Source organism: Pan paniscus, chromosome 16 (genome assembly GCF_029289425.2).
Source record: "Pan paniscus chromosome 16, NHGRI_mPanPan1-v2.0_pri, whole genome shotgun sequence".
In the NCBI taxonomy this organism is placed as follows: Eukaryota; Metazoa; Chordata; class Mammalia; order Primates; family Hominidae; genus Pan; species Pan paniscus.
In genome coordinates, this window is record NC_073265.2 from 30,848,678 (window position 1) to 30,874,407 (window position 25,730).

Below are 25,730 nucleotides of genomic sequence, written 5' to 3' on the forward strand. Positions count from 1 at the left end.
AAAAAATGTTTAAGAGATGTGGTCTTGCTTTATTGCCCAGGCTGGAGTACAGTGGCTATTGACAGCCACAATTACAGCTCACTGCAGCCTCCAACTCCTGGGCTCAAGCAATCCTCCTGCCTCAGTCTCCCCAGTAGCTGGGACTATAGATGCACATCACTGCACATGGCTCCAAAGGACTTTTCTTGATTTCTGTTCTCCTTAGCCTCTTTGCTGTGATCAATATTGCTGACCATCATCTGCTATGAGAAATTCTCTCCTCTCTTGGCCTGTATGCAAGTCTGCTGTGCTGCTGCTTCTCCTCTCCTGTGGCCTCTTTGTCTAATGCCTCTAGAGGCTCCATTTCTTTCTTTCCACTCCTCAGCTGTGGGAATGGAGACAGGTTTGATGGCCAACCTTTTGATTTCTTTCTTTCTTTTTTTGAGATGGAGTCTTGCTGTGTTGCCCAGGCTGGAGTGCAGTGGCATGATCTTGGCTCACTGCAACCTCCACCTCCTGGGTTCAAGCAATTCACCTGTCTCAGCCTCCTGAGCAGCTGAGGTTACAGGCACACACCACCATGTCCAGCTAATTTTTGTATTCTTAGTAGAGATGAGGTTTCACCATGTTGGCCAGGCTGGTCTCGGACTCTTGACCTCATGATCCGCCCGCCTTGGCCTCCCAAAGTGCTGGGATTACAGGCATGAGCCACCACTCCTGGCCCTGATTTATTTCTATACTCATACTCTTTGATCTTTTTCTCACGCCTTATTATATCTCTAAATGTCTCCTGAACACTCATCCTTCATCTTTCTTTTTTTTTCTTTTAAGACAGAGTCGCTCTGTTGCCCAGCCTGGAGTGCAGTGGTGTGATCTCAGCTCACTGCAACCTCCGCCTCCTGAGTTCAAGTGTCTCCTGCCTCAGCCTCCCAAGTAGCTGGGATTACAGGCACCTGCCACCACCTCGTCTAATTTTTTTTTTTCTTGAGATAAGAGTCTTGCTTTGTTGCCCAGGCTGGAGTGCAGTGGCGCGAACTCGGCTCACCGCAACCTCTGCCTCCTGGGCTCAAGAGATTCTCTTGCCTCAGCCTCCCAAGTAGCTGGGACTATAGGCATGCACCACTGCGTCCAGCTAGTTTTTGTATTTTTAGTAGAGCCAGGGTTTCCCCATGTTGGCCAGGCTGGTCTTGAACTCCTGACCTTAGGTGATCTGCCTGCCTTGGCCTCTCAAATTGCTAGGATTATAGGCGTGAGCCACCGTGCCTGGCCTTGTCCTTCATCATTCTTTGTTCTCACTTCCTCAGCTTCATCATACATCATGCTTGCTCCCACTTGTTTTGGCCACACTAGACTTTTTGTTTTGTTTTGTTTTCTTTTCTTTTTTTGAGACAGAGTCTCGCTTTTGTCGCCCAGGCTGGTGGGCAGTGGTGTGATCTTGGCTCACTGCAATCTCTGCCTCCTGGGTTCAAGTAATTATCCTGCCTCAGCTTGCTGAGTAGCTGGGATTACAGGTGCCTGCCACCACACCGGCTAATTTTTGTACTTTTAGTAGAGATGGGGTTTTGCCATGTTGGCCAGGCTGGTCTCAAACTTCTTACCTCAAGTGATCCACCTACCTTGGCCTCCCGAAGTGTTGGGATTACAGGTGTGAGCCACCACACCTGGCCCACACTGGCCTTCTTTTAGTTTACTGAAGGTGCTGTGGCATGATTTTTTTTTTCCTGGTTATTGTTAACTTGCATTTATCTTTATCTCTAAAAATTGAAATATAATTCGCTTACCACACAATTTACCCCTTTAAAGTATGCAATTCGGTGGATTTTAGTATGTTCACAAAGTTGTGCAACTGTTACCACTATCTCATTCCAGAGCATTTTCATTGCCTCAAAGAGAAACTCCATACCCAAGAGCAGACACCCCTTCTTCTTCTCTGCTCCCCACCACCCCCTGGCACTCACTAATCTACTTTCTGTCTCTATGCTGTTGGCTTTGGAACATGCTGTTCCTTCTGCCTAGAACTTTCCCCATCTTGTCTCCTAGTCAACTCTTGCTCTTACCTTCAGCTCTCACTGCCAGCTTCCTCAAGCGGGTCAGTTCTCTTTATGCTTCCATATGAATATGTACCACTTTGTAGCATTTATCACAAATTGTATTTTAATATTTATTTATGAAATTCTTTGATTTATGTCTGTCATCCCAATAAGAGACATGAGGGCAAAAACTATATATATATTTTGGGGGCATTCATAAATGAATAAAATTTGTCATCTCTGTCTATTACACAGCTTCACTTGAATGTAATAGTATGCCACCTAACACAGCTAAGACAATATAAATTGTTTTTCTCTGAAAACCGATTCCTCCTTCAGTCTCCCCGATTTGATGATGCTTCTTCATTCTCCAGGGCACACAGGCTTTGTTTCTTGGAGACATTTGACTCCTTTCCTCTGTCCTATCTCCCACATTCAGTGCTCTTCAAATTCTTCGGTCCTTTGGATGTTTGTACTCCAGCCTTTCACGTAGTGTCCTTAGTGCTCAGTTAACATCTAGTGTAACTTTTGGAAGTATCTGCAGAGAGGGAAATGGCTGCAGCCACGAGGATAGGTGAGCCTTCAAGGACTGCTACAGGAGTGAAAGAGAAACAGAAAAAGAAAAGGAAATGGCAGAGGATGGCGACCTAGGACACAGCCATACAACAGAGGGCTGGAGAATACTTAGCAGTAAAGTAACGAGAGAAGCAAAAGGAGACCCTGACTAATGTGCTGTAATCCATTCACCATTTACCGAGCATCTGTTACTTGCCAGGTACTTACATTATGGTGAGACGAACATGAATCAGAAGCTGTCTCTTTGCTGAAGGAAGTCAGGGTCTAGTGAAAGAGAGAAGCATGTAAACAAAAACTTACAATACAATACAATACAATGCTTGCTAAGTATAATAAAAGTATTCACAAAGTGTTCTGCAAGCCAGAGGAGGTGGTGACTAAGATTCTCTCAGGACAGGGGTGGGTAGAGGTGGGTGTCACAGGATGCCTAGGACTTTTTAGCAGCCTGAGATCGCAAGGAGTGACATTCCAAGAAGACAGAACAACCTCAAGAAGCCGGGGCCCATGTGGAACTTCAAATCATTTTGTTTAGTTTTAGCGTAAAGAAGGGAATATTGGCTGGGCGCGGTGGCTCTCGCCTGTAATCCCAGCACTTTGGGAGGCCCAGGTGGGTGGATCACGAGGTAAGGAGTTCAAAACCAGCCTGACCAAGATGGTGAAATACTGTCTCTACTAAAAATACCAAAATTAGCTGGGCGTGGTGGCGGGCACCTGTAATCCCAGCCACTCGGGAGGCTGAGGCAGAGAATTGCTTGAACCTGGGAGGCAGAGTTTGCAGTGAGCCGAGTTCGCGCCACTGTACTCCAGCCTGGGAGACGAAGCGAGACTCTGTCTCAAAAAAAAAAAAAAAAAAAAGGAAATATCTTGGGAATTCAGGCTGGGGTGACTTTGTGTTTGTGAAGAGTCTCCTAAGAAGCTATGGAGGTTACTTTTTATTCTCTAGCTAATGGAGAGTCACCAAAGGTTGGTTGATTAATTTGTTTTTTTGAGACAGAGTCTCGCACTGTCGCCCCGGGCTGGAGTGCAAAGGCGCGATCTCACTGCTCACTGCGACCTCCGCCTTCCCGGTTCACACGATTCTCCTGACTCAGGCTCCCGAGTAGCTGAGATTACAGGCGCACACCACCACACCCGGCTAATTTTTTGTATTTTTAGTAGAGACGGGGTTTCACTATGTTGACCAGATGTGTCTTGAATTCCTGACCTCGTGATCCGCTCGCCTCGGCCTCCCAAAGTGTTGGGATTACAGGCGTGAGCCACCGCGCCTGGCCTTTTTTTTTTTTTTTGAGACGGAGTCTCGCTCTGTCCTCCAGGCTGGAGTGCAGTGGCGCGATCTCGGCTCACTGCCAGCTCCGCCTCCCGGGTTCACACCATTCTCCTGCCTCAGCCTCCGAGTAGCTGGGACTACAGGCGCCCGCCACCATGCCCGGCTAATTTTTTTTGTATTTTTAGTAGACACGGGGTTTCATCGTGTTAGCCAGATGGTCTCAATCTCCTGACCTCATGATCCAACCGCCTCGCCTCCCAAAGTGCTGGGATTACAGGTGTGAGCAACCGCGCGCGCCTGGCCTTTTTTAAAAAATCAACTTCATTAAGGCATAATTTACATACAATATAATATATAGATTTTAAGTATACAGTTCAGAGTTTTGATAAATGCATACATTTGTATAACCATTACCCTAATCAAGATAGATAACTTTTTTTTTTTTTTTGAGACAGGGTCTAACTGTGTTGCCCAGGCTGGGGTGCAGTGGTATGCTCTCAGCTCACTGTAGCCTCAACCTCCTGGATTCAAGTTATCCTCCCACCTTAGCCTCCCCAGTAGCTGGGACTACAGGTGTGTGCCGCCACACCCAGCTAATTTTATTTTTTGCAGAGATGAGGTCTCACTATGTCATCCAGTCTGGTCTCAGACCCCTGGGCTTATGTGATCCTCCAGCCTCAGCCTCCCAAAATGCTGGGATTACAGGTGTGAGCCACTGTGCCTAGCTGATACAGAACATTTCTGTCACCTCTAAGTCCTCTTGTGCCCCTTTGTCGTTGATTCTAACTCTTCCCACAGGTAATATATTGTTGTGATTTCTACTCCCGTATGTTTTGGTTATAGATTGTTGTATCTGTAGATTGTTTTGTCACCCCAAAACCCAGTGGCTTAAAAGAATAAAAATCATTGGCTGGGCGCGTTTGCTCATGCCTATGATCCCAGCACTTTGGGAGGCCGAGGTGGGTGGAACACGAGATCAGGAGTTCAAGACCAGCCTGGCCAACGTGGCGAAACCCTGTCTCTACTAAAAATACAAAAATTAGCTGGGCGTGGTGGCAGGCACCTGTAATCCCAGCTACTCGGGAGGCTGAGGGAGGACAATCATTTGAACCCAAGAGGTGGAGGTTGCAGTGAGCTGAGATCGCGCCATTGCACTCTAGCCTGGGCGGCGCGAGACTCTGTCTCAAAAAAAAAAAAAAAAAAAAGAATAAAAATCATTTATTTGCTCATGATTTTGCAATTTTGTCATGGTTTAGTGGAATCAATTTGTCTGCTTTGTGGGTCACCTGGGGTAGCTTGACTGGGGCTGGAGAATTCACTTCACTTACATGGCTGGAGAGTTGGGATAGGCTCTGGGCTGGGAGCTCAACTAGAACTGTCTTCCATGTGGCTGTTTGGGTTTCCTTACAACATGGTGGGTGGGTACCAAGAAGGAGAAAGTTGAAGCTACCAGTGTTTGTAAAGACCAGACGCAAAACTGGTACAACATCACTTCAGCTGTATTCCACTGACCAAAGCAAGCATGAGCCTAGAAGAAATTCAAGGGGATGGAAAAATAAATTCCACTTTTCAGTGGGGAGAGTGACAAAGATGGGCCATCTTTATTCCACCACATCATAGATTAATTTTGTCTGTTCTAGAATGTCCTACAGAATGGAATCATACACTGTGTATTAATATATGTCTGGCTTTTTTTGCTTATTATGTGTTTTGAGATTCATCTATATTGTTTTTTCCTTTTTTTTTTTTTTTTTTTAATAGAGATGGTTGGGGGGTTTCACTATGTTGCCCAGGTTGGTCTTGAACTCCTGGGCTCAAGTGATACTTCCACCTCAGCCTCCCAAAGTGTTGGGATTACAGGCCTGAGCCACTGCACCCAGCCATTCAACTATATTGTTGATATATCAGCAGTTCATTCCTTTTTATTGACAAACTCCAGAACTCCATTCTTTTTTTTATTGCTGAATATAGTCCATTGATAATCAATTTGTTTACTTATTTATCTGTTGATGGACATTTGAGTTGTTTCTAGTTTTTGGTTATTATGAATAAAGCTGTTATAAAATTTTTAATACAATAGTTTTTTGTGTGCTGGGCACAGTGGCCCAGGCCTGTAATCCTAGCATTTTGGGAGGCCGAGGTGGGTGTATTGTTTGAGCTCAGGAGTTCCAGACCAGTCTGAGCAACATAGCAATACCTTGTCTCTACTAAAAATAAAAGAAATTTTAGCTGGATGTGGTGGCGCACACCTGTAGTCACAGCTACTTGGGAGGCTGAGGCTGGAGGATTGCTTGATCCTGGAAGTTGAGAGTGCAATGAGCTGTGATCACGCTACCGCATTCCAGCCTGGGCAACAGAGTGAGACTCTGTCTCAAAGAAAGACACAAAGTTTTTTGTGGATATATGTTTTCATTTCTCTTGAGTAAATACCTAGGAGTTAAATTGCTAGGTGATAGAGTAAGTATATGTTAAATTTATAAACAATTGTCAAGCTGTTTTCCAAAGGGTTGTACCCTTTTTTTTTTTTTTTTTGACGGAGTTTTGCTTTTCATCCAGGCTGGAATAAAGTGGCGTGATCTTGGCTCACTGCAACCTCTTTCCCCCGGGTGCAAGTGATTCTCCTGCCTCAGCCTCCTGAGTAGCTGGGATTATAGGCACCTGCCATCACGCCTGGCTAATTTTTGTATTTTTTAGTAGAGACGAGGTTTCGCCATGTTGACCAGGCTGGTCTCGAACTCCTGACCTCTGGTGATCCACCCGCCTCACCCTCCCAAAGTGCTGGGATTACAGGTGTGAGTCACTGCGTCTGACCAATTGTACGATTTTTTAATAGAGATGGGCTTTCACTCTGTTGTCTAGGATGAAGTAAAGCAGTGCAATCCTACCTCACTGCAGCCTGAATCTCCTAGGCTCAAGAGATCCTTCGACTTCAGCCTCCCAAGTAGCTGGGATCACAGGTGCACACCACCACTCCTGGCTAATTTTTAAATTTTTTTGTAGAGATGGGGTCTCACTATGTTGCCTAGGCCGAATTGTAGCAGTTTATACTCCCAGCAGCAATGTATGAGAGTTTTAGTTGCTACAAATCCTAGCCAACACTTGTTATTGTCAGTCTTTTTATTATTTATTTATTTATTTTTGAGATGGAGTCTTGCTCTTGTTGCCCAGGCTGGAGTGCAATGGTGCAATCTTGGCTCACTGCAACCTCCGCCTCCTGGGTTCAAGTGATTCTCCTGCCTCAGCCTCTGTAGCTGGGATTATAGGTGCCCACCACCACACCTGGCTAACTTTTGTATTTTTAGTAGAGACGGGTTTTTACCATGTTGGCCAGGTTGGTCTCAACCTCCTGACCTCAGGTGATTTGTCCGCATTGGCCTCCCAAAGTGCTGGAATTATAGGCATGAGCCACCACGTCTGACCTTGTCAGTCTTGTTAATTTTAGACATTGTAGAGGATGTGAACTGGTATCTCTTTGTGGTTTTAATTTGTATTTCCCTAATAACTGGTAGTGTTATGCATGTTTCATATGTTTATTGACCATTTGTAGATTTTCTTTGGTAAAATGTCAGTTCGTTTACTCATTTAAAAAATATTGGCCATTGAACACTTTCTGTTTTATGGAATGAATTATTGCCTGATTCTAGAACTGCAACAGGCTGGGCATGGTGGCTCATGCCTGTAATCCCAGCACTTTGGGAGGCCGAAGCGGGTGGATCACCTGAGATCAGGAGTTCGAGACCAGCCTGACCAACATGGAGAAACCCTGTCTCTACTAAAAATATAGAATTAGCCTGGTGTGATGGCACATGCCTGTAATCCCAGCTACTAGGGAGGCTGAAGCAGGAGAATCGCTTGAACCTGGGAAGTGGAGGTTGCGGTGAGCCGAGATCGTGCCATTGCACTCCCGCCTGGGCAACAAGAACGAAATTCCGTCTCTCAAAAAAAAAACAAAAAAACCAAAAAACCCAAAAAACAAAACTGCAATAAAGCCAATTGAATTCTTTAAAAAATATATATATATTGGCCAAGACTACACTTTCAGGAATCATTTCTATAGTTTGTTACTAGAGAAGTTTCTCTGAATGCGTAGAGCAAAATATATAATAAGGAAAAAAGGGGGCCAGGCGCAGTGACTCATGCCTGTAATCCCAGAACTTTGGGAGGCCGAGGCAGGTGGATCATCAGGTCAGGAGATCGAAACCATCCTGGCTAACATGGTGAAACCCTGTCTCTACTAAAAATACAAAAAATTAGCCAGGTGGAGTGGCACACGCCTGTAGTCCCAGCTACTCAGGAGGCTGAGGCAGGAGAATCTCTTGAACCCAGGAGGCGGAGGTTGCAGTGAGCTGAGATCGCATCACTGCACTCCAGCATGGGTGACAGAGCGAGACTCCATCTGAAAAAAAAAAAGAAAAAGAAAAAGAAAAAGAAAAAAAGGCCTGTGGGCTGGGTGTGGTGGCTCATGCCTATAATCTCAGAACTTTGGGAGGCAGAGACAGGTGGATCACCCTGAAGGCAGGAGTTCGAGACCAGCCTGACCAACAAGGTGAAACCCCTGTCTCTACTAAAAATACAAAAATTAGCCAGGCGTGGTAGCAGGAGCCTGTAATCCCAGCTACTAGGGAGGCTGAGGCAGGAGAATCGCTTGAATCTGGGAAGCAGAGGTTGCAGTAAGCCGAGATTGTGCCACTGCACTCCAGCCTGGGTGACAGAGCAAGAATCTGTCTGAAAAAAAGAAAAAAAAAATGAGAAAAATATATTGGTCAGCCTGGGCAACATGGCCAAACCTCATCTCTACAAAAAATACAAAAAATTAGCCGGGGTGGTGCTGCATGCCTGTAGTCCCACTTACTCCCTAGTAAGTGGGAGGCTGAGGTGGGAGGATTACTTGAGCCCAGGAGGTTGAGGCCGCAGTGAGCTAAGCAGCTGTGATCTTGCAACTGCCCTCCAGCCTGGGTGACAGAGTGAAACCCTGTCTCCAAAAAAAAAAAAAAAAAAAAAATTGGATTTTTGTTTTATTATTATTACAGGGTTTTTTATTTTTATTTTTTTTTAAGACAGAGTCTCACTGTCGCCCAGGCTGGAGTGCAGTGGCATGATCTCAGATCATTGCAACCTCTGCCTCCCGGGTTTGAGTGATTCTCCTGCTCAGCCTCCCTTGTAACTGGGATTATAGGCTCCTGCCACCACGCCTGGCTAGTTTTTCTTGTTGTTGTTTTTTTTTTTTTTTAGAGGAAGTCTCACTCTTGTCCCCCAGGCTGGAGTGCAATGGCGCAATCTTGGCTCACTGCAACCTCCACCTCCCGGGTTCAAGAGATTCTCCTGCCTCAGCCTCCAGAGTAGCTGGGAATACAGGTGCTTGCCAACATGCCCAGCTAATTTTTGTATTTTTAGTAGAGACCGGGTTTCACCAGGTTGGCCAGACTGGTCTTGAACTCCTGACCTCAGGAGATCCACCTGCCTCGGCCTCCCAAAGTGCTGGGATTATAGGCGTGAGCCACTGCACCTGGCCATTTTCCTGTATTTTTAGTAGAGAGGGGATTTCACCATGTTGGCCAGGCTGGTCTCGAACTCCTGACCTCAAGTGACCACCTGCCTCGGCCTCCCAAATTGCTGGAATTACAGGTGTGAGCCACCGCACCTGGCCTATTACAGGGTTCTTAATATATTGTGGATTTTTGTCCTTTGTTAGATATATGTATTGTGACTACATGTTAATGACTCAGAAATCTCAATATTAAAATATTAATTATTCATGAATTGATCTATAGATCCAATGCCATTCCACTAAAAATCCTAATTTTCATAGAAGTTGATGAGCCAATTCTAAAATTTATATGAAAATGCAAGGGCCAAGTGCAGTGGCTCACGCCTGTAATCTCAGCAATTTAGAAGGTCAAGGCAGGAGGATTGCTTGAGCCTAGGAGTTTGAGACTAGCCTGGGCAACATGGTGAGACTCCTGTCTCCATAAAAAAACTTCAAAAATTAGCCAGGTGTGGTGGTGCATAACCCTAGCTACTTGGGAGGCTGAGGTGGAAGGATTCCTTCAGCCTGCAAGGTCCAGGCTGCAGTGAGCCATGTTCATGCCACTGCATTGCAGCCTGGAATAGCCAAAACAGTTTTGAAAAAGATAAGTTGAAGGACCTATACTACCGACCTCAAGACATATTATAGTTACAGAAATCAAGGCAGCATAGCAGTAGTAAATGGACAAATTAGGTCAGTTGAACAGAATACAACCTAGAAATAGACCCAAACATATATAGACAATTGATTTTTGACAAAGGTGTTATGATGGACCAGCCTCTAATGATGGACCCTAATCTATCAGGTCACACTCAATAGAGATTACATGGCATTGAATATCATGATTCCTACCTCCAGGTATTCACATCCATATGTAATCTCTCTTGAGTGTGGGCTGATAGGTGTCAGAGGATGTCACTACTAGACTTAGGTTTAAAAGAGACTATGGCTTACATTTTGGGGTAACTGTATCTCTCTTGGATTGTTTACTATCAGTAAAGCTAGCTGCCATGTTGTGAGGTAGGCCTGTGGAGAGGCCTATGGGGCAGGGAACCAAGGCCTGCCAAGAAGCACAAAGGAGCTTGGAAGCAGACTCCCCTCACGTTGAGTCAAGCCTTCAGTTGAGACTACAACCCTGGCCAACAGCTTGACTGGAACCTCTTGAGACACTCTGAGCCACTGGCACCCTGGTATGCTGTGCCCAGATTCCTTAACCACAAAAACAATGAGGTAATAAGTATTTGTTGTTTTAAGCTGCTAAATTTTAGAGGTAATTTGTTATACAGTAACAGACAACTAATACAGATGTCAAGGTACTTCAAAGAGGGAAAATAATGTTCAACAAATAGTGTTGGATCAACTTGACATCATTATGAAATAAATGAATCTCAACCCCTACCTCACACCATACACAGATTTTTTAATTTTTATTTTATTTATTTATTTATTTATTTTGAGATGGAGTCTCGCTCTGTCGCCCAGGCTGGAGTGCAGTGGCACCATCTCAGCTCACTGCAAGGTCCACCTCCCGGGTTCACACAGGTTTTGTAGCCTGGCAAAGTTACTGGAATGGCGGTGATACTGCCCATGTAGAGGAATGCTGTAGTACTTGTGTGTAGTGGTGAAGGGACGGATAATTAGCTTGGCTTTGGAAATGCTGAGTTTCAGATGTCTATGGGAAGTTCTGCCTAAGCGAATCCCTCCCTTTTTTAAGGGTAAATGATGAAGCTAGTAGAGGTTCTATGGAACCACTGGAAGGAGGCCAGGAAGACAGCATCTGAAATATTGTTATATAAGTGAAGAGCGAGTTTTGAGGTGTCTTTACTTTGAGATATTCATATAAAAATTTTTAGTCTCCTTGAAGTTCAGGCACAGGTGCCCTCTCTAATTGTCTATCAGCATTATTTTACTGCAATAATGTCTACAGCTCAGCATTTTAACATGTTAAGAAAAAAAATGAAATGAAGGTGGGAGACAATGTAAATATATATACCAACAGATGGGCAGTAGTCACCAAGGATTCCAAAAAAGATCTGTGGTACACAAATCTGTTAGTGTTCCTCTAGCACTGTCTAGGGGAGAAACAGAATAGTGGAGAAAAAAGATTCAACAATGTGCTGTATTGCACAGAGTACAGGGTGCTAGTTTGAATGCAACCTTACCACTAACGAGCACTCACATTCATAGAGTTCATCATATTTATCAGGGATTATGACAGGTGTTCTAAATATTTTGATCTGAGAATCATTATGACAATCCAAAGACAATCCAGGCTGGGCGTGGTAGCTCATGCCTGTAATCCCAACTACTTGGGAAGCTGACAAAGGAGAATCCCTTGAACCCGGGAGTCGGAGGTTGCAGTGAGCCGTGACTGCGCCATTGCACTCCAGCCTGGGCAACCAGAGTGAAACTCCATCTCAAAACACACACACACACACACACACACACACACACACAAGCCAGGTACAGTGGCTCACGCTTGTAATCCCAGCAGTTTGGGAGGCCGAGGCGGGCGGATCATGAGGTCAGGAGTTTGAGACCAGCCTGGCCAACATGGTGAAACCCTGTCTCTACTAAAAATAACAAAAATTAGCCAGGTGACGTGGTGTGCGCCTGTAATCCCAGCTACTCAGGAGGCTGAGGCAGGAGAATTGTTTGAACCCAGGAGGCGGAGGTTGCAGTGAGACGAGATTGCACCATTGCACTCCAGCCTGGGCAAGAGAGTGAGACTCTGTCTAAAAAGCAAACAAACAAACAAAAAAACAAAAAAACAAAGACAATCCAAACTGGCCTCAATTTGCAGTCAAAGGAACTGAAAATCAAAAAGTTCAAAAACGGGCAGGCGTGGTGGCTCACGCCAGTAATCCCAGCATTTTGGGAAGCCTAGGCAGGCAGATCACCTGAGGTCGGAAGTTTGAGACCATCCTGGCCAATATGGTGAATGAAACCCCATCTCTACTAAAAATACAAAAATTGCCAGGCATGGTAGCAGGCGCCTATAATCCCAGCTACTCAGGAGGATGAGACACCAGAATCGCCTGAACCCGGGAGATGGAGGTTGCAGTGAGCTGAGATCACGCCTTTGTAATCTAGCCTGGGCAACAGAGACTCGGTCTCAAAAAAAAAAAAAAAAAAAAAAAAAAAAAAGTTCAAAAACCTGTTCATCACAATCAGAGTGCAGGAAGAAAAAGAGCTGCAAGTTGACATGGATCTGTCTGACTTCAAACCTTGGGTTCTTTCCACTATAGCCAATAGGTCCCAAACCCAGTTGTGCATAACAATTACCTGAAGAACGTGTTAAGATATATTTTTCCAGATTCCCACTCAAGACTGACTCAGAAAATGATACTACTAGTATAGCACTTTTCTCTGAGTTGTTGTAAGGATTATATATAATGAAGAATATTGGAATGTTTTATAAACTTCAAGTGTAACATCATATGCTTACAATTTAATGCTTTTTATTACGTATGATCATCTAATACCCTTTCTTTTGATTTTCTAGTCAGGGAATAATTTTCTGATAATTAGGCTTATGGAGTACCTTGAAATTAGAAAAGGGTGCCCCAAACTATATTTTGGCTTGATAACCACATTATAAATGAATACATTTAATTTTTAATCTATAAATAAGAGCTCTTGAGCTTGACCAACGCTAGTCAAGTTCTTCAAGCTTAATCATCTCTTTAAGAATTGATGAAATCGTTCTAAAATCCGGCAAAGCTGAAGAATGGAGTTCAAAGCAGAAAAGGTGTGAATTGTTTTAAGTGGGGATTTCATTAGGTTTTGGCCTGAAGGGCAGTTTGTGAATATGTTACAAAGTTAATTGGTTCTGATGCATGACCACTTTTTCTGAGTTAGGAGACGGTGTTTTTTTTTTTTTTTTTCTCGTTTCCAATATACCATATTTCGTACGAGGTGGAACCAGCAACTGTGATAGACATGTCCCCGCCTCCTTTAAAACGCCTCTTGCTCTTACCACCCCTACTTTCCCCAACAGTAGCAATAAGTTTAGCAAGAAAGGTCTCATCTTCTATCCCAAGGGAAATTCTAAGTGCCATTTCCACTCTCAAGTGGGGCTCCTGGTAAGTTGCATTTAAATTAGCATTCTTTTTCACTGGCCAGGGAAGGGCTGCAGTTCATTTGCAGGCAAATACCCTTGCTGTTTTTTTTTTTTTTTTTTTTTCCTGAATCTTTACAAAGTCACTCAGCAGGCACACACTAAACGCTTGCTCCGTGAAGAAAGGTTAAACGGTTTCCCCAAGACGACACAGATCAAACAAGTGGGAGAGGAGGGGCTGAAAGTGCCTGGTATACCTCGCCACACTCCCATAATTACCTAAACCGTCTCATTCCAAGCCCAAGGACCGGGCTTTCAAGGGGACACGAAAGGAACGCCCGGGAGGTGAGCGCCAGGAGATCGGGAGTGGTGCCTTTCCCGGCATGCTCTGCAGCACACCGAGGGGCGCCAGGCGTATCCCGGCGTGCATCGGGGAGCGCCCAAGGGCGATGGTTCCCGACTCCTGGAGAGGCGTGCGAAGTTAAGCCGGTAGGTGCGAGCTTCCTTAGCTTTGAGCCTCTGGTTTCTCGTTTCCTCTTTATGGGTTTAAATCCATAACGGCAGAAAAGGCTGGCCCTCTAACTACCCTCCCTCTCCGCGTGCGAACGACTCGGCGCCGCTTCGAGCTCGGTGCCAGGTGATTAGCGGGTAGGGGCGGGCCTGCGACCAGCACGTGACCCGAACTGGCAGCCAATGACTAGCCGGGTGGTCCAGCAGCGCGAGGATTCCGGGACCCGCGAGCGGAGCGGCGCGTGGGTCGGTTGCGGTCGGCCCCGGCAGGTATGCGCAGGCGCCTTGCTTGCCACGCGCTACGCCCGTCCCCACGCGCCTGGTGGCGTGTTCTTGGCGCGAAGTGTTAAGAGTCTGGGTGTTTTTGTGGGTTGGGGGGAAGGAGAGGGTGGCGGGGGGGGGGGGGCGCCGAGGCGTCACGTGGACGCCACAGCCAATCTCAGGCCGAGGCGCACCCACAGATTTCCCCGGCGCCCCGGGGTGCGACGTGTTCACTGAGGTTCGACCGGGCCCTGACGGCCTGAGCGATCTTTCGAAGCGCGTGTGCGGCCTGTAAATTCTGGCCGCGGCTTTTCGTGGCGTCCTGCTCCGCGGTGAGCACAGACGACAAGTTCTCAGCAAAATGGCTGCTGGAAAGAGTCGCCAAGCAGGGGGAGTGCTGGGGCCGCGTGAAGGTCACATGACGAGGTTGGCAGCGCGTGCTGCTGGCGCGGGGTAGGGGGAGGGTGGGGGGCGTGGCGGGTCACGTGCCTTCGACTGCGCCGGCCTGTGGTTTTCCAGCGTCTTTGCTGCGGTCGGATTGCCTGTTTTTACTCCTCCCACATCGAAGCGTGGCAAGCGTCGGTGAGAAGCTGTGTGGTGTACTGGGATGAGCCGAGATCTGGGAATTTGGAGGCCTGGGGTCCAGGCCTTTGGCTAGTTTCATCTTGCCACCCTCGGCTTCCATTTCTCATTCAGCTCGGTAGAGGAGATCACCTTTTAAGGTCCCTCATACGGCCTCTGACTTCCTCACCTCAATTTCATGCAGATAAAAAAAATTTAACAAATTCTTAAAAATTATGAGACAACCGCCGCCCCCCCCCAAAAAAAACCCTACAGCCACTCCCCTCTCAATCATTACAATGATGTGGGAAACCTGGTGGAGGTAATTTGTTATAATATTCTGGGCATGTCTGTCTATCATTCCCATTTATACTTTATAGGGGCCCACGACCTCATTTGAAAAATATTGTCTTTTAGACATCTAATCCCTATGTATTTTCTGGGAGGAAATCAAAAGGTAACTACTATTGTCATAACTGCGGAGATGGGGAAATAGTATTTAAAAGGGAAATGTTGATGTCCCATAACGCTGACTAGAAGGGCCTAGAAGTCTTCGTTTCCACTTGGTGGGCTATCTTTGTAAAATTTTAGAGACCTGGTACCCACCAGCCTTTGGTATTTTTCTTGGTCTCTCCTCCCAGTTCTAGCTCTTCATTTCACCAAAGACGGGTCAAGCCGTTGGTGAAGAAAAGTATAAATTGTATGTTTTCCATACCACTGCTTATGTTTTATGATACCTTTTGATTTATCTTAAAAAGAGTCTTCGAATTTTGTGCGAACACATCTGGAAAACATTTATTGAGCAATCATAATAGCTGTCACTTTTGAGTAATTATAATAGTTATCTTTCTGGCTTGGTGTTCTAAATACTTTCTACTGTATTTAATTCATTTAGTTCTCATAACAAACCTACGAGGTAAGTACTGTTATCTCCGTTTTACCACTGAGGAAAATAGCAACAGAGAGATATGGCTGGCAGTTTTGCATGATTCCAACCAGATTTCCTTTTGAAAATTTGCCAAATGGTTTTAAAATTCATTTGAAAAAGTAAACCTAGAAATTAAGAAACTTCTTGGAAGAGAAGAATGAGGAAAGGACTTGTACTAGAGAATATACAAATAAAGCTATGATAATCAAAATATAAGTAGCAACCCTGGAACACAAGAGTAGTGAAAAAGAATAATCTAGAAATATATAAGGTTAGTGTTATAAAGATGGTATTTTATATGAGTAGGGAAGGTGTTCCAAAATTATATTGGAACAATCAACTGTTTGGAGAAAAAATGGGATTTCTACCTTAAAATTTAAATAAAATTGCCGGGTGTGGTGGCTCACGCCTGTAATCCCAGCACTTTGGGAGGCGGAGGCGGGCGGATCACCTGAGGTCGGGAGTTCAAGACTAGCCTGACCAACACGGAAAAACCCCGTCTCGACTAAAAATACAAAATTAGCCGGGTGTGGCGGTGCATGCCTGTAATCATAGCCACTTGGGATGCTTGAACCGGGGAGGCGGAGGTTGCGGTGAGTGGAGATCGCGCCATTGCACTCCAGCCTGGGCAACAAGAGCGAAACTCCGTCTCCAAAAAAAAAAAAAGAATCTAGGTGAATTATTTATATATATACATATTTTTTTTTTTGAGAGGGAGTTTTGGGCTTGTCCCCCAGGCTGGAGTGCAGTGGTGCTCACCACAACCTCTGCCTCCTGGGTTCAAGCAATTCTCCTGCCTCAGACTCCCGAGTAGCTGGGATTACAGGTGTCTGCCACTACACCTGGCTAATTTTTGTAATTTTAGTTGAGGCGGGGTTTCACCGTGTTGGCCATGCTGGTCTGGAATTCCTGACCTCAGGTGATCCTCCAGCCTTGGCCTTCTGAAGTGCTAGGATTATAGGCGTGAGCCACCGAGCCCAGCAAATTAAATTTTTTTTTTTTTTTGAGGGTCTCACTCTGTGGCCCAGGCTGGAGTGCAGTGGCATGATCTCAGCTTACTGCAACCTCTGCTTCTTGGATTCAAGCAGTTCTCCTGCCTCAGCCTCCCAAGTAGCTGGGATTATAGGTGCAGGCCACCACACCCAGGTAATTTTTGTATTTTTTTTTTTAATTTTATTTTTTGAGACGGAGTCCTGCTCTGTCGCCCAGGCTGGAGTACAGTGGTGCGATCTCAGCTCACTGCAACTTCCACATCCCGGTTTCAAGTGATTCTTCTGCCTCAGCCTCTCAAGTAGCTGGGACTACAGGCAGACTATGCCGCCACCACCACACCTAGCTAATTTTTGTATTTTTAGTAGAGATAGGGTCCAGGTAGCTGGGACTACAGGCAGAGTATGCCTGCCACCACACCTAGCTAATTTTTGTATTTTTAGTAGAGACGGGGTTTCACTATATTGGCCAGGCTGGTCTCGAGCTCCTGACCTCATGATCTGCCCGCCTTGGCCTCCCAAAGTGCTCGGTGGGTGGCGTGAGCCACCGCACCTGGCTGATAATTTTTGTATTTTTAGTAGAGACGGGGTTTCACCATGTTGGCCGGGCTGGTCTGGAACTCCTCACTTCAGGTTTTCTTCCCATCTCGGCCTCCTAAAGTGCTGGGATTACAGGAGTGAGCCACTGCTCCTGGCCCAAATTAAATATTAAAATATAAAACGTGAAATCAGAAAATTACTACTTTAAAAAACTGGGAAAACAGTTTTCCAGTCTTGAAATAGAATGAGGCCAGGCACGTGGCTCATGTCTATAATCCCAGCACTTTGGGAGGCCCAGGTGGGAGGATTGCTCAAACCCAGGAATTCAAGACCAGCCTGGGTAACAGAGTGAGACTCCATCTGTACAAAAAAATTTCAGAATTAGCTTGGTGTGGTGGCACGTCCCTGTTGTCACAGCTACTCAGGAGGCTGAGATGGGAAGATCACTTGACCTCAGGAGGTCGAGGCTGCAATGAGCTGTGACGTGTCACTGCACTCCAGGTTGGCCAACAGAGTGAGACCCAGGCTCAACAAAAGAGAAAGGAGCTGTTCTACTAAGCATGACTGTCGAGGCAAATCCATAAAGACAAAGATGACAAAGATTGATACAGTTATCACAAAAAACATCTGTCTAGTTGGCAGAAACATGATAAAGTTAAAAGACAAATTTATTTATTTAGTATTCATTTGTATTTATTGAGTGTTTACTATGTGCCAGCCAATTTTTTTAAGTTTAGGAGATCCAGTAATCAGCAAAGCCTGGCAAATTGTGAGAAAAAAAAAATTGAACAAGGCTGATACAGGAGGATTCCTTGAGGCCAGGAGTTTTTTTTTTTTTTTTTTTGAATCTTTACAAAGTCACTCAGCAGGCACACACTAAACGCCTGCTCCTTGGAGAGTGTTTGAGACCAGCCTGGTCAACACAGCAAAACCTTGTCTCTACGAGAAATACAAAAATCAGCTTGGTGTGGTGGCACATGCCTGTAGTCCTAGCTACTCAGGAAGCTGAGGCAGGAGAATCACTTGAACCCAGAAGGTCAAGGCTACAGTGAGCCATGATTGTGCCACTGCACTCCAGCCTGGGCGACAGAGTGTCTGTCCCAAAAAATAAATAAATAAAAATAAAAATAAATAAATACAGTGCCTTTATAGAGGGGGGGTACTTTGTACCTGGTAAACATGATACAGATCTCTATTAATGACTTGGAAAGCGTGTGGTAAGTGAACAAAGCAGATTACAAAATTATGTGATCACATTTTTGTAGAAATATACCTGTATATATCCCTTTATAGTACTTCTCCCTTATCCATGGTTTCAGTTTCAGTTATCTGCTGTCAACTGTGGTCTGAAAATATTTTGAGAGACCACATTTACATAACTTTTATTATAGTATATTGTTATATTTTATTAGTTATTGATCTCTCACTGTGCCTAATTTATAAATTAAACTTTATTATAGGTAAGTATGTAAGTATAGGAAAAAACACTGTGTATAGGGTTCAATACTTTCCTAGGTTTTAGACATACACTGGGGGATCTTGGAATGTATCCTGTGGGGATAAGAGGAGAATTACTGTATATAGAAGTCTAAAAAGATAAACATCAAACGTAAGCTAATGGTGACATTTTTAAGCAGTAGGATTTTGGATGAATTGGATTAGAAAAAACTATTTTCCTCTTTTTTTTTTTTTTTATTTTTTGACAAGTGGTCTTTCCATGTTGCACAGGCTGGTCTCAAACTACTGGGCTCAAGGGATCTTCTTGTCTTAGCCTCCCAAGTAGCTGTGACTGCAGCTGCACACTTGACTCTAAAAAAACTTTTTTTTTTTTAAATTTTTTTAGACGGAGTTTTACTCTTGTTGCCCAGGCTAGAGTGCAATGGTGCTATCTCAGCTCACTGCAATCTCTGCCTCCCGGGTTCAAGTGATTCTCCTGCCTCAGCCTCCCGAGTAGCTAGGATTACAGGCATGCGCCATCACGCCCGGCTAATTTTTGTATTTTTAGTAGAAACGAACTTTCTCCACATTGGTCAGGCTGGTCTTGAACTCCCGACCTCAGGTGATCCACCCGCCTTGGCTTCCCAAAGTGCTGGGACTACAGGCGTGAGCCACTGTGCCCGGCCTAAAAAAACTATTTTTTAAAAGTTTTAGATTTATAGAAAAATTGCAGACTACAAAGAGAGTTTTCATATACCTAGCTTCCCTTCCAGCTTTTCCCATTATTAAAATCTTACGTTAGTATAGTATATTTACTATAATTAAAATAATTTATTTTAGTTTTTGAGATGGAGTCTCTCTGTGTCACCCAGGCTGGAGTGCAAATGGCACTATCTCTGCTTACTGCAGCCTCTGCCTCCTGGGTTCAAGTGATCCTCCCACTTCAGCCTCCTGAGTAGCTGGAATAACAGGTGATTCTCGTGTCTCAGCCACCCAAGTAGCTGGGATTACAGGCGTGCACCACCACATCCAGCTAATTTTTTTGTATTTTTGGTAGAGATGGAGTTTCATCATGTTTCCCAGGTTGGTCTCCTGAGCTCAAGCGATCTGCTCTCCTTGGCCTCCCAAACTGTTGGGATTACAGGTGTGAGCCACCACGCCCAGCCTATTATAATTAAGGAACCAATAATGATACATTATTATTAACGAAAGTCCATAGTTTATTCAGATTTCCTTTTTATCTAATGTCACTTTCTTGTTTCACTATTCCATCCAAGATAACACAGTACTTTTTGTAGTCATGTCTCCTTAGGATCCTCTTGGCTATGATAGTTTCTCACACTTTCCTTATTTTTGATGACCTTGACACTTTTGAGGAATACCAGTCAGGTTTTCTGTAGCATGTTACTCAATTGGGATTTGATGCTTTTTTCATCATTAGACTGGGGTTAGAGTACTTAGTATCAACATGATTGTCACTATTGATGTGACCTTGATCACTTGGCTGTCAGTTTTGTTTTTAAATGTTTGCTTTTCTATAGCTAATATTAATAAAATTTGTTACTTGCAATATAAAAGTAAATATCTGTTGATATTCTACACATGTCTACCAGTAGCATTTATAATAAGTAATACATTGACAAGCCTAATAATACAGAAAAAGGATAGTGGATATTATAATCAAGGAAAAATAATGACGAAGTTGCCTGAAGGGCTAACTGTAGAAAGGAATTAAAGGCGTTAGTACCATATAGCTTATTTTAACAGTCTTTAAGCTGTTTTAGGACTCTGTTTTAAGAAGAACATTCTGGTAATCAAGAATTGGATCTAAATTCAAAGGTAGGAAAGGAATTATTCAATTATTCATAGTAGGATGAAAATACAAATCGGATAGTTGAGATCAATTAGGTAATATCTTACAATTCAACAACAAATAATTAATGAGCCCTACTGCGTGCCAGGTGCTAAGGATTGAGCATTGAACAGGACAAAGTCCATGCCCTCATGGAAATTATATTTTGGTAGACAATGAGCTAATAAAGATGATTTCAGGGCCAGGCATGGTGGCTCATGCCTGTAATCCCAGCACTTTGGGAGGCCGAGGCAGGTGGATCACCTGAGGTCAGGAGTTTGAGACCAGCTTGGCCAACATGGTGAAACCCTGTCTCTACTAAAAAATACAAAAAATTAGCTGGGTGTGGTGGTGCACGCCTGTAGTCCTAGCTGTTCGGGAGCCTGAGGCATGAGAATCTCTTGAACCTGGGAGGTTGCGGTGAGCTGAGATCGTGCCACTGCTCTCCAGCCTGAGTGACAGAGCAAGACTCTGTATCCAAAAAAAAAAAAAAAAAAAAACTATGAAGAAAACAATACAAGAGATAGAGAGTGGTGGTGGTGGGTTGCCAGGCAAGGCTTCTCTGAAGTAACATTTGAACATAACACGACCTGAATGATAAAGAGTAAGACACACCAAAACGTGGAGAATTGGAAGTGGTGGGAATAGTAATGCAAAGACTTTGTGTCAAAAATCAGTTTGGGGATTTTCAAGGAATTACAAGAAGGCTAGTGTGCCAGAGTTGGGAGAGTGCTGGGGTATGAAGTGGTGGTGGTGGTGGTGCATGCTAGTAGGAAATGAGATTGAGAATTGGCGGGGCTCAGATTGTGTAGAGCCTTGTAGGCCATAAGGTTTTTGGATTTTATTCTAACTGATGGTATTCATTGGACAGTTTTGTGCAGAAAAATGATACCTAATTTATGTTTTCAAAACATCGCTTTGCTGCAGAGGCAATTAAGCCGTTGGAGGCCGGGCACGGTGGCTCATGCCTGTAATCCCAGCACTTTGGGTGGCCGAGGCAGGTGGATCATGAGGTCAGGAGATCGAGACCATCCTGGCTAACATGGTGAAACCCTGTCTCTACTAAAAAATACAAAAAAAATTAGCCGGCCATGGTGGCGGGCGCCTGTAGTCGCAGCTACTTATGCTTAATCATAATGCATTGAAAAAGTGCCACTGCACTCCAGCCTGGGCGACTGAGCAAGACTTCGTCTCAAAAAAAAAAAAAAAAAAGAAGCCATTGGAGTGTTGTGAGGTACAGTAGCTTGGACTAGTGAGGTAGATGGAGATAGATGCAGTGAGAAGTCGTTGAATTCAGGGCATGTTTTCAAGGTAGAACCAACAGGATTTGCTGATAGATTAGCTGTGGGAGGTGAGTGAAAGAGAGTAATCAAAGATGATTACAAGGCTTTTAGCTGGAGCCAGTGGTGCCATTTACAGAGATGGGAAACAGGAAGGAGCTAGTTTGGATGAAGTGTTTAGATGTTTGGAGCTTGAGATGCCTGCTAGATATCCAGGAATAGCCATTGAGTAGGCAGCTGACTATTAAATTCTAGAGCCTAGGGTCAAGATCAGGGTTGCGAATATACCTTTGGGATGTCATCGATACATTGATGGTGTTTAAACATATAGAACTGCCAGCCTCTGCAACATATTGAGACCTTGTCTCTATAAAGAAAAAAAAAATTAGCTGGGTGTGGTGGTGTGCCTGTGGCCCCAGCTACTTGGGAAGCTGATGTGGGAGGATTACTTCAGCCTGGGTGGTTGAAGCTACAATGAGCCATGATCATGCCACTGCACTCCAGCCTGCGCGACAAATGGAGATCCTGTCTCAAAAAAACAAAACTGAAAACAAAAACATGTAACTGGTTAGGTCAGCTAGGGAGTAAAGAAGAGGGCTAATGACTGAGCCCTGAGACTACTGATATCATGGAGTGGAATAGATTGTAATATATACTTAAATTTCTTTTGTATTGGTATCAGGACCAAATTGACTGAGCAACATGTAAATAGTATAACACTGAATAATGCCTTTGAGATGATTATAATGTTACTAGGCTCTTCCTGTTACTTGAATCCTCATGTTTTTGTCACTTTCCTGCCTGAAGATTTCTACTTTCTCTCCATTGTTTGAGGACATAAACCCCCAGACTTCTTCGCTTAGCATACCAGAGCCTTCATTGTCTGAGTACTCTACGTCATCTCGCTCCTTTTTATCTTTTCTCCTCTTTATCACACCTACCGTGCCCAATGTGCTTGGCTCCTTTATAACCCCCTTTTGGCCTGGAATACTCTTTCTCCTCCTGCTGCCCTGCCTCAAACTCCTACTCAGTCTTCAATGTCCACCTTAAATTTGCTATGTAATTTTCCCCAATTTCGACGGATAAAATTGACCCCTTCACTGCATGGTACTTCCTCAGTGCTGTTGCTTATACTTCAATTTATAGCAAAATACAAAATCAGTTGACATTTTGGCTTTTAAAAAAATTCATTTGTTTCCCCAGTGCTTGGCATGTGGTAGATGCTTAATCATAATGCATTGAAAAAGTTTAAAAGTTTTGCTTTGGCCGAAGAGTAAGTAATTAAAAACTAAATCTTACAATACACGATCATATGGATCATTAGCTGAGATTTTTAGGATCTTTTTATTATGTCAAGTTGTTGGTTTTAGTGATATTCATTGTGGCATAATTTAGCCAGTACAAAGTTTAGTGAAATGTCAGTTAGGAGTCTTAGTTCAGAGACATATTAGGAATGTTTTATTCTCTAGGGCTGAATAATGCTTATTCTTTGGAGGCAGGCTATTATAATAGATTTTTCCTTCACTTGCCCACTTTTCCACCCACCTTCTCAGTAGTCGGGAATTCTATTTTAACAGTACACGTGTACTTTGAGCTCTTTGCTGGAGATGGAACCTAATGTAATAAATCCAGTAGAATCAGCAGTACTCACCCCAGGAATGTCCTTTAAATTGTTGGATAGAAGGAGGCTTACTGGTGTGAATTGTAGGTGTGAAGATTTTTCAGCCTGTGAGTCCAAAGTAGGGTTGATTATTTTGTCATTCAATCATAAGCATGTATTGAGTACTTGCCATATATGGGTATTGTATGAGGTGCAGTGTGGGGGACACACAAAAGAAATAAAAGGCATTCTTTGCACATGAGGCCTTGACAATTTAGTTGAGGAACTGAAACATAGGAAGGAATTTAATCTTAACAAGCAATATATCCGTAAGTGCAAAGTACTGTAGTATAAATCAGGGACTGCATTTCTTAAGCCCATAATTATATTCTCAGGGTTATATGCAGTCTTATATCAGTTTTCAACATTTTAATTTGACTTGAAGTTCTGCATTTTCTCTTATCCTTTAACATTTCTAGTTTCAATAAGACATTGATTTAGCTCTTTGTTTGATATGATAAAAGCCATATATAAGAAGAGTTCTCTACCACAATGTTGCATCCAAGCATTTTTTCATTTCATGTCTATAAAGAAAGTACATAGGCCCACACCTGTAATCCCAGCACTTTGGGAAGCCAAGGAAGGAGGATTGCTTGAGGCTAGGAGTTCGAGACCAACCTGGGCAACATAGCGAGACCCTGTCTCTATGAAAACGTAGAAATGAAAAATAAAAAATAAAATACATAATTTGAAATGGTAGAATGTCATTTATCCTTTACAAGTGTGACAGAGGCACACTTTCTTTTTTTTGCTATGTGTAGGTTCCTCCTCCGCATACTTTGTCTTTCCACTTAAAGGGGTGGAGGGGGAGAAAGAGAACCTGGAGAACAAATTTTGTGTGTGTATATGAATCTGAATTTAAAAGTATGTATTTTCATTAAAGGCAACCAACTGAACAGAAAAAAAAGTATGTATTTTCATATTTGAATTATAAAAATGGCTTTTTTTGAGAAGATAAATACATAAGCACAAATAATAATTTCTAATATGCCAACTATCACTGTTAGCGTGTTGATATGCTTCTATGTTTCTTTTTTTTTAAATGGCAAGTGTTTTTTTTTAGCTCAGATACATTTAGAAAAAAGATAATTGTCTTTACATAGGTTTATCTGATCAAATTACTCTCAATAAAATTCTTTAGTGGCTTTGCATAGTAAATGGAATCAAGTTGAGAAAAGTTCAGATTCCTTACTTAGCTTGACACATAAAGCTCACTACCTCATAGTTTATCTCACGTCATATGTCTCCCTCATACGCAACTTATTTTATCCATGATACATGTGTGTACTACTTTCAGGCCTCTAGATGAGGGGTTGGCAAATGTTTTCTGTAAAGGACTAGATAGTAAATATTTTAATGTATGGACCTTAGCGTTTCTTTTAAGTACTACTCAATTCTGTTGTGGTAGTAAACTGCAGGACCAGCCCAGAGAGTGTCTACTCTGTTGATAACAGAATGTCAGGTTACTTTGTAGATATAAAAGAGCCAAGATTGCAAGTCATGTAGCCTGGGCATGCACAATAGAAAAAGCTTTGATCTCTAACAGCACCCAGAACCAACATCCCTCCTCTCCTCCCCCAGCAGAACCAAGAAGTCTGGGACATGACCAGAACTTGAATGCTGGAACCTTTTCAGAAGCAACGGGTCCATTGGCCGTAAAGATCCAGGGCTAAAATTTGCCTCAGCATACCTTACCGAAATGGTTAAGTTTGAAGCCCTCCAATCGGACCTTGGCAAGCCAACATTTCCAGATCTTTTCCCTTGCCCTCCAACCTCTTAAAACTTGTCCCAGACTCCAAATCAGGGAGATAGATTTGAGCTGGGCCTCCTGTTTCCTCACTAGTCTGCCTTGCAATAAAGCGTTTCTTTTCTCAAAAGCTGGTGCCTCCTACCTGTAGGAGGTCTCCTTCCTGTAGGAGATAGGGAAAAAAAAAAAGCTGGTGCCATAGTATTGGCTTCAATGCATAATGGGCAGCGAGCCCATTTGCTAGATAACAGCACAAAAGCAGCCACAGACAATAATACACAAACAAATGAAATGGCTGTGTTTCAGGAAACTTTATATATAGACACTGAAATTTTTTTTTTTTTTTTTTTGAGACGGAGTCTCGCTCTGTCGCCCAGGCTGGAGTGCAATGACATGATCTCAGCTCACTGCAACCTCTGCCTCCCGGGTTCAAGCGATTCTTCTGCCTCAGCCTCCCGAGTAGGTGAGACTACAGGCGCGTGCCACCACGCCTGGCTAATTTTGTATTTTTAGTAGAGACGGGGTT

General features: G+C 43.8%; 1 protein-coding gene, 1 long non-coding RNA gene and 1 pseudogene across 4 annotated transcripts in view; 2 read left to right on the forward strand and 1 right to left on the reverse strand.

Moving 5' to 3' along the window:
- Positions 1-1,983: 1,983 nt before the first annotated feature.
- Positions 1,984-13,839, reverse strand: LOC134729068 (uncharacterized). The gene is made up of 3 exons (XR_010109906.1): positions 13,719-13,839; positions 2,793-2,849; positions 1,984-2,601 (listed from the first exon to the last, which is right to left on the reverse strand). It is a non-coding gene; the product is annotated as an uncharacterized LOC134729068 (long non-coding RNA).
- Positions 7,879-7,955, forward strand: LOC112437350 (small nucleolar RNA U3; annotated as a pseudogene).
- MGA (MAX dimerization protein MGA) overlaps positions 11,579-25,730 on the forward strand; it is a 162,882-nt gene continuing 148,730 nt past the window's right edge. The window contains exon 1 of one of the 3 annotated variants that reach the window (XM_055098656.2): positions 11,579-14,219. The gene's annotated coding sequence lies outside the window, so the exon portion shown is untranslated. The remainder of the gene's footprint in view (positions 14,220-25,730) is intronic. The other 2 variants (XM_008952000.5, XM_055098657.2) reach the window with 2 other exon arrangements.